General features: G+C 36.4%; 1 protein-coding gene across 1 annotated transcript in view; it reads left to right on the top strand.

The window, feature by feature from the left end:
- The window catches only part of LOC107683760 (astrotactin-2-like), a 496,105-nt gene that overhangs the window by 343,192 nt on the left and 144,447 nt on the right, over positions 1-8,466 (top strand). The window lies entirely within an intron of this gene.

Raw genomic sequence — 8,466 nt, 5'->3', positions numbered from 1 at the left:
TATATATATATATATGTATATATGTATATATACATATAAACTTGCAGATCTATAATATGCTGTTAATGAAATAAAAGGTCACTTAAGTGTACTTAAATAGAGAAACTTTCATGACTATGATTCTTAACACACTTGCATGTAGGTACACTTTTTTAACTTCATTACAAATGTGTTATACATCTATACACATTTCAATAGAAATAACATTAAACTATATTTTAGTTGATATTTTAGTTTTATTAATGCTTGTCAGTACTAGTAATAATGAAATTACATATAAAGATATTCTACTTGACTGGGTCAAAAAAAAAAAAACTTGCTAAATTTCACTTGCTTATTGCATTTAACATACATTTAAACTATAAGCTTAATACTTTTTCTTTGAATTTCAGTTAACTTGCAAATAAATAAATAAATAAATATTTCCCAAATAAGTACTCTTTGCTAAAGTATGCTAAACTGTTCTCTTTTTTTATCACAAGGGGTAATTAATCTAGATCCCTGTTTACACCTGATATTAAGATCTCTCAGTCAATTCCGACCGCAAATGTAAAAACTTTCAGAAATCCACATGTGCATTCATTCATAAATGCTCATTTGATTCCTGCCGACTATAATTACAGGTAATGTACAGTATGATGGATCTCCATGGTTATACAGTCAGTGAAACAAGGAAATAAGGCTATCTTGGTTTGCCCTGACCTGACATAATTTAAAGGTGACGTAAAGGGCTTCAGGGAAGAAGCTGTCTTGGTGACAGGAGGTCCTTGTGCACATAGACTTCCATCATCTGCATTGGAGAGTCAGGTGAAGAGATAATGCCAAGGATGTGATGAGTCCAAGGTGATCTCGTAAGGCCTTTTTGAGCCTCTCAGGGTGATGGCAGGTGACAGCCGCTGATCATTCCAGCAGAGCAGATCGGCCGCTGTACGCTGGTCCTGGAGCAGGAGGCAGAAGAAAACCAGCCTGTGATGAATGAGGCTGTCTATGATAGACCTGTAAACTGAAGCAGGATGATGGAGCATTTTCAGTTGCCTCAGAAAGAACTTTCTCTTGTCTGGCTTTCCTGATCATGGCAGTGATGTTGTTCTTTCATTTGATGTTCTTGAAAGATTTATTCTCTTTGGTAGGGATGAGGTTGGCTGCAGTCTATCTTCAACAAAAAACACCAGTCAGTCATTCTGACTTTATGTCAGTCAGCTCTATAGATCAGGAGATTATGTTCCTGCTCCTGGAGAGCCACTATCCTGCAAAGTTTAGCTCTAATCCTAGTTTAACACACCTAAACCATCTAATCAAGGTCTACAGGACTACTGGAAAATTCCAGGCAAGTGTGTTGGAGCTGGTTGGAGCTAAAGTCTGAAGGCCATTGGCCTTTCAAGAGCAGGATTGATGGCTCAATTGGATTGAAAAGCCAACATGTAAACAGCTCAGTGTGAATCGGATTGCAGTTTAGGGTTTAGAACTTTCAGAATGTGAAATCGGATTGAATTCATTTGGATTGATGCTAATTGGTGCATGTAAACGTATTTAGCAAAGTACAGAGAGATGGACAGAATGCGGTATTGAGGGTTACCATTGTTTGTGACCTCAGTTTGGTTCTGCCTGAACGATTTGCTGTCCGTGATAGGAAATCAAAGCGTCAGATGGAAGAGGGAGTCAGTTTATGATGGATGGAAATTACTTATTCATCTGATGTTCCTGTTTCCACTTGGTATAGATGCTGGTGTTGAGTTTTTTTTTTTTTTTTTTTTTTTTTTTCTGTGATCAGGTCAGACGTGGTGAGCCTTGAGCCTTTGATAGGCTATTTATATTTTCTAGGGCTGCCCCCATAATAGTCGGTTAGTCGCAGAAAAAAAAAATAAAAAAATGTCGTGTCTGTGACAGGCGGATCGTTAACGAATGCTCCTTGCAGTAGTTACAGCATATCCGGCAGGAAATCCAAACGTTCGCCATCATTCATCGTCCTTAAATATGGCTTATATGTTATCATTGAAACATTTAAGTAGTAGTGACTTTACACGGCTGTTTGCTCTAACGTTACCTAGATAAATGTGCTCTATTAGGTGCAGCTCCAAGTGTTTGTGTGGAGTGTGGAAGCTGTTTGTGCTCTTACCGCATGACATGGAGGCGAAACAAAATATGCTGTCATTTTTGCTCATACAGATAACCATCACAAAACTCAAGCGTGGAGAAACTCAGTGTATAGGCTGCTTGACTCACAGACATGAGAAACATATCTATACAAAAACTTGAAATATCTCTTTTTAAATAGATTTAAATAATTTAAATAGAAAACAACTAAACTCTGATTAGGTCATCAGTATGAAAGATGCATTTATCGGTATATATTAAATTAAATTTATTTAAATGGGCAATTAATCGATAATTTTTCATGAAGATCATCAACCCTTATTTCATCATACTTTACTGATTTTAGTAGCTTTGGAGCTTAAGTAGTTTTGAATAAATGTGCTCTTACCGAATGAGAAATTCATTCGGTAAGAGCACGGTAAATATAAATTATTTGGCTAATACTGTGGAGTCGCAACAAACATGAATATTAAAGTCCCCAACAATTAAAATTCTATCAAATTTAGGAGTAATACCCCCTAAAAATTCAGAGAACACAGTAATAAAGTTTGTATTTGTTTAAGAGCCTTCTTTATGGGTTTGTTCCAGCTTATTGTAAACATGCAATGGTGAAACCTCTCTTGAAAAAACCTAATCTGGATACAACTGTTTTATTGCATTTTAGGCCAATCCCAAATGTAGCTTTTATTACTAACATTTTAGAGATAGTTTTTTGGAAACAAATAATACTCTTGAAAAATTCCAGTCTGGATTTAGGAAAAATCATAGTACTGAGTCTGCTCTTTTAAGAGTATTAAATGACATTTTGCTACTTGTTGACTCTGGGAACGCAGTAATTTTAGTGCTTTTAGATTTGAGTGCAGCATTCGATACAGTTGATCATGGCATTCTTTTATTGTGCCTTGAAAAGTGTGTGGGCATCCAAGGAAGTGCCCTGAGCTGGTTCAGATCTTATCTTAGTAACATAACTTTTTTCAGTAGGTATTGGTCACGCTGTTTTATCTGTAGCTCCTCTTACCTCTGGTGTTCCTCAAGGCTCTATTTTGGCTCCCATCTTGTTTTCACTGTACATGCTTCCACTAGGTTCAATTTTTAGGAAGCATAGAGTGTCCTTTCATTTTTATGCTGATGACACCCAAATCTATTTACCTTTAAAACACAGTGGCAAGAATGGTTTAGAAACATTGCTTGCATGCTTAGCTGATGTAAGATCTTGGATGTCTACATTTTTTTTGCATTTAAATGAGGGAAAGACGGAAGCAATTGTCTTTGTACCCTCTGTGGGTAAAGGAAAACCAAATTTGAACTGTGGTCATTTAAAATCTTATACCAAACCAATGGTGAAAAATTTGGGAGTTCTTTTTGATTCCTCCCTTAAGTTTGACCAACATATTAACTCAGTAGTTAAGTCATGTTTTTTTTCCATCTTAAACTTCTGTCAAAAGTTAGATGTTTTCTATCTTTTAAAGATCTTGAAAGAGTCACACATGCTCTTGTTTTATCACGTTTGGACTATTGTAACTCCTTGTATATTGGACTACCCCAATCCTCCATGTCACGGCTTCAAATGGTGCAAAATGGCTCAGCCAGATTTTTAACAGGGGTTCGTAAACGAGAACACATTACTCCGATTTTAATGTCTCTTAACTGGTTGCCAGTGCGTTATAGAATTGAATTTAAAATTTTGCTGTTTGTTTTTAAGTCCTTAAATGGTCTGGCACCTTCTTGTTTGTCAGATCTTGTAAATGTGAATAGGTCAGCTAGATGTTTGCGATCCTCAGACAGTATTACTCTGTCATATCCAAGATCAAGATTGAAGTTGAAAGGTGACCGTGGTGGCCGGTCCCAGGTTATGGAACAGTCTTCCCCTGTGAGATCCACATCTTCTGTATATGATTTTAAATCTAAGTTACAGTCTCATCTTTTTATTCTTGCATTGAATTCATTATGATTCTTGGTCTCATTTGAACTTATGTTTTAGTTGTATTATATTTATTATTATTCTTTTTATTTTACCTTTCCTCTTTTTTTCTTTCTTTTTTGTTGTTAATTTAGTAATATTCATTATTTTGTAATGATTTTATTATTATGTTTTATTTTATTTTTTATTTTTTATTTTTTTTTTGCGGAGCACAGTCCACAGCTTACTTTTAAAGTAAAAATAAAATGTCCAGATGATGAAAGGAATGTTTATCATCTTCAAAGTATTTCTTTTAATTTTTCATGTCTTCCTTTGATCAATGTGTGAAAGGAAACAAAACAAACAAAACAAATCTCTACCTACATATTAATGTCACATATCTTTCTCAGAGCAAGCATTCATTGGATTGTAATTTTGCAGCAAATAGCTGAAAAGAGCGAAAGGACGTCTTTTTTGCCATCACCTGTCACCTTTTGAATCTGGGTGGACATTATAGAATTGTGGCATGGCAAGAACATTTGTAAAGGCACTGACATCATTTGTAATCTTGCCAAGCTTTGAATGGAGTCTGTCTTCAAAAAACACAGCGTGTCCTAAAACAATCAGCACGGCACTTTCGGGGCATTTGCAGCGATCGCTGCCTAATCCTTTTAAGCATTCACTTCACCTCTATTACTGAGAGTGTGGAGAAATGGCAGAGGACGGAAAAGCTCTTTAAAGTCCCTCATGTCACCGATGCTGAAGAGGGTAAAACACAGGGAGACTCCATCCAGAGTGGTATCGTGACCTTGGCCCGAGTCAAGAAATCCAGAAATGAATCCACTTCGGCCAGCAGTTAGAAGGAAATTGTATAGCTTTACCCGAGTGTCAAGCTTGAGATCCGAGTGATGTACTTAAAGGTGCGTGTTGAATGTGACTGCAGTTTTATTTCCAAGATCTAACATGTGATTTTCACAGATGTGTTTGCACCTGTATCCTTTCATAAATGACTATTATTTATATATTATTAATATTATTAATGACTAATTACTTATCAGAATGTTAAAATTATCTGCTAGATAAAGATGTGCATTGGCTTTAAGCAATTTAGCACAGAATTACAATCGCATATCTAACAAAAAGCAAAGAGAGCAGCAATTACGGGGCCCAGCACAGCATCAGAACAACATATGAATATATAGCAGCATCCCTGTAGATGATTTTGGATGTAAAGTATAACTATTTATAAGACAAATGCTTTTAACATTTGACCAATGGTGTTGAAAAAGTGTGTTTTTTTGTTTTTGTTTTTTAAGATATGCTGTTATAATAGGAGACCTCATAGTTGTTATAATAGGAGACCTCATATATATGAAGAACAACTAATAAGATTGTCCGAGTTTATTCCATGCTGAGTTGTGAAGGCTGATCTGTTGCCAGTGGGTGATCTTATTAAAAGTTTCTACCAGAAAAGTGCCAACTCTCCAACAAGTCTCCAACTGCCAACAATTTCCTCTTCTGAATCATTTATTGCTTCTTCTTCTTCTTTTTCCCCCCTCATTGTCCGAACAAATGAAAATCAGGATTCTCAACATCTTTCTGGGAATCTTAGGCCCTGTCCACACGAACGCGGCTATTTTTAAAAGTGCAGCTTTTTCTACATGGTTAGGCCGTTCGTCCACACGCAAACACAGCACTAGTTCACTGAAACCGAACATTTTTTAAAACGCCTGCCAGGGTGAAGATTTTCAAAAAACTCCGGTTGCAGTGTTATCGTGTAGACAGCGAAACCGGAGTTTTTGGCTTGTGACGTCGGCGCCTGCGCTGTTATCTCCGCCGACTGGAGACTTTTTCAGGCTTCTGATTGGCCAACATGGCTTTACAGTTGAGATTATATCGCCACCTGTAGGTTTGGCATGCTCTTGACAGTGCTTCATAGCATGCATTTGCGTTTTCATGTGGACGGAGATTTTTTTAAAAACGGAAGAAGGAAAAACTCTGTTTATAAAAATACCCGTGTACGTGTGGACATGGCCTAAGCATTTCAAAGTGCAAACAAGTGCTTCATTTGTCCTGTGGATGAAGATCATGTTCTGTTTCCTCCATCATGTTCAGTTTCTCGCCTCACTGAGCCAAAAGCATTTTACCTTCCTTTGAAATAATTGACTTTCTCTCTTTTTTTTAATGTTTATGAAATAAGTCTCTTCTGCTCACAAATTCTGCATTTATTTGATAAAAAATACAGTAAAAACAGGAATATTGTGAAATATTACTACATAAAAAAAATACAAAATAAAAAAAAAATATATATATATGTGTGTGTGTGTGTGTGAGTATATATAACACACACACACACACATTCACAGATACATGAATACACATACAGGAGTTATCAGAATGGACTTGTAATGTTGGCTGTTAGAATATATGTTTGTTTGTGATTTTTTTTTTTTTTTTTGGTGTTTATGCATTCAATTGTGTTGTGTTTTAGGGTTGAAGGAAATGTCCGTGAACTTAACAGAAGTACTGGTAATTTTCTGCCATTATCCGCTTTTCTACAGATTTTTTTCTTACAGTTTAGACAAGATAATATATTAAATCAATGACATTTAGTCTGAGGTGGAATAGATTTTTTTGTGTTTTTTTTTAAAGACCCTTCAGGGCTTTTTTCATGTTATGTTTTCTATGTTAAAAAGTCCATGCTGGTTTGATTTTCATAAAATTCCTCTGTAAAGCATTAAGAAGGGACATTTATTCACACGCAGGGACCTTTCTCTTCCGTATGTCGGTTGTGTTTCGTTTCTAAAGGCGTTTAGTTTAGTTTCTTTCATGTATCTTTATTTCTACTGCAAATGAAAGTGCTTGTGTGTCCGTCATTTGAATTTCCTCCCTGGAGTTCAAGCCAGGTGTGTCCAAACCATTATAGTGTGGCGATGGCTCCCTCCTGTGCCATTAGCATAGAGAGAGAAGATGCTTCCAAACCTTTGAAGCATGAAAAAAAAATGAGAAACCTGGAGAAAGATGAGGTGACGTGATGGATGACACAGAGAGAAAGAAACGACAGAATTATGAACAGAGCAGAAGGGAGTTGGAAAGGAAGAGTGAAACAAGATGAAGAATGAGAAGAAAGGATATATGCTGAATGAGAGCAGAAAATAATGAGATAATAGAGAGCAGCACACATGTGAAATCATTATTCTGAAGGACTTTGTATAGGGACTGTTCTGCCAGCTGTGATTTTTGTAGATTTCAAAAAAGCCGTGCAACAGGGTTCACTCGCCAAGTCAGTGTAAAAATTGCCTTTGCCAGTGACTCGCCAGTTGGCTGGAAACTTTATAAGGAAATGCAACATAATACATGGCTTAAACGATGTAACTGATGCAAATCAAGATATATAAACTACTTACAGAAGAGAACATCTGTCACGGCTCACATTTCTTTTATGATTTTGATCTTAATTTATTACCGTATATTACTATACGGTTTTTATTTATTTAATTTTTTTGTTCAGTTTTACTACTCTTATAACACTGTGATTTATATGCATCAATTAAAGGAATAGTTCACCAAAAAATTAAAATTCGCTAAAAAAGGAAATCACCCTCAGGCCATCCAAGATGTAGATGAGTTTGTTTCTTTGTCAGAACAGATTTGGAGAAAATGTAGCATTGCATCACTTGCTCACCAGTGGATCCTCTGCAGCAGTGGTCTCAAACTCAATTCCTGGAGGGCGAGGGCCACAGCTCTGCAGAGTTTAGCTCCAACCAGCTCCAAATCACACCTGCTTAGAAGTTTCTAGTGATCCTGAAGACCTTGATTAGCTGGATCAGGTGTGTTTGATTAGGGTTGGAGCTAAACTGTGCAGAGCTGTGGCCCTCCAGGAATTGAGTTTGAGACCAGTGCTCTGCAGTGAATGGGTGCCGTCAGAATGAGAGTCCAAACAGCTGATAGAAACATCACAATAATCCACAAGTAATCCACACCACTCCAGTGCATCCATCACTTAACATCTTGTGAAGCCAAAAGATGTGTGTTTGTAAGAAACAAACCCAGCATTAAGGCTTTTTAATTTTAAAGCATTGCTTCTGGCTAAAATATGTTTTAGACTGTTTACTTTTGTAAACGTTGTTTGATCTGTGCATGTTTCTCACTTGATTCAGATTCAGCAAAGACTTTCTTAACTCAAATTTTAGCTTTAGCAATGGTTTTAAGTTAAAATGTCTTAAAGATGGATTTGTTTCTTACAAACACACAGCTTTTGGCTTCACAAGATGTTAATTGATTGACTGGAGTGGATTACTTGTGGATTATTGTTACTTTTTTCGTTTTCTTTTTTTTTTTTACCCTTCAATTGGCCATTCAGCTGGAATTTGCTGCTCAGATTCAATTGTATCAAATCGTGTTGGACTGAACACTAAGGCAGTTCAAAATGCCAACACCCAAGCAAAAGTGCCAAATACCCAAATTTGGCA

This window comes from Sinocyclocheilus anshuiensis, unplaced genomic scaffold, assembly GCF_001515605.1.
Source record: "Sinocyclocheilus anshuiensis isolate Anshui unplaced genomic scaffold, SAMN03320099.WGS_v1.1 scaffold1549, whole genome shotgun sequence".
Taxonomy (NCBI): domain Eukaryota; kingdom Metazoa; phylum Chordata; class Actinopteri; order Cypriniformes; family Cyprinidae; genus Sinocyclocheilus; species Sinocyclocheilus anshuiensis.
This window is presented reverse-complemented; position numbering and strand designations above follow the sequence as displayed.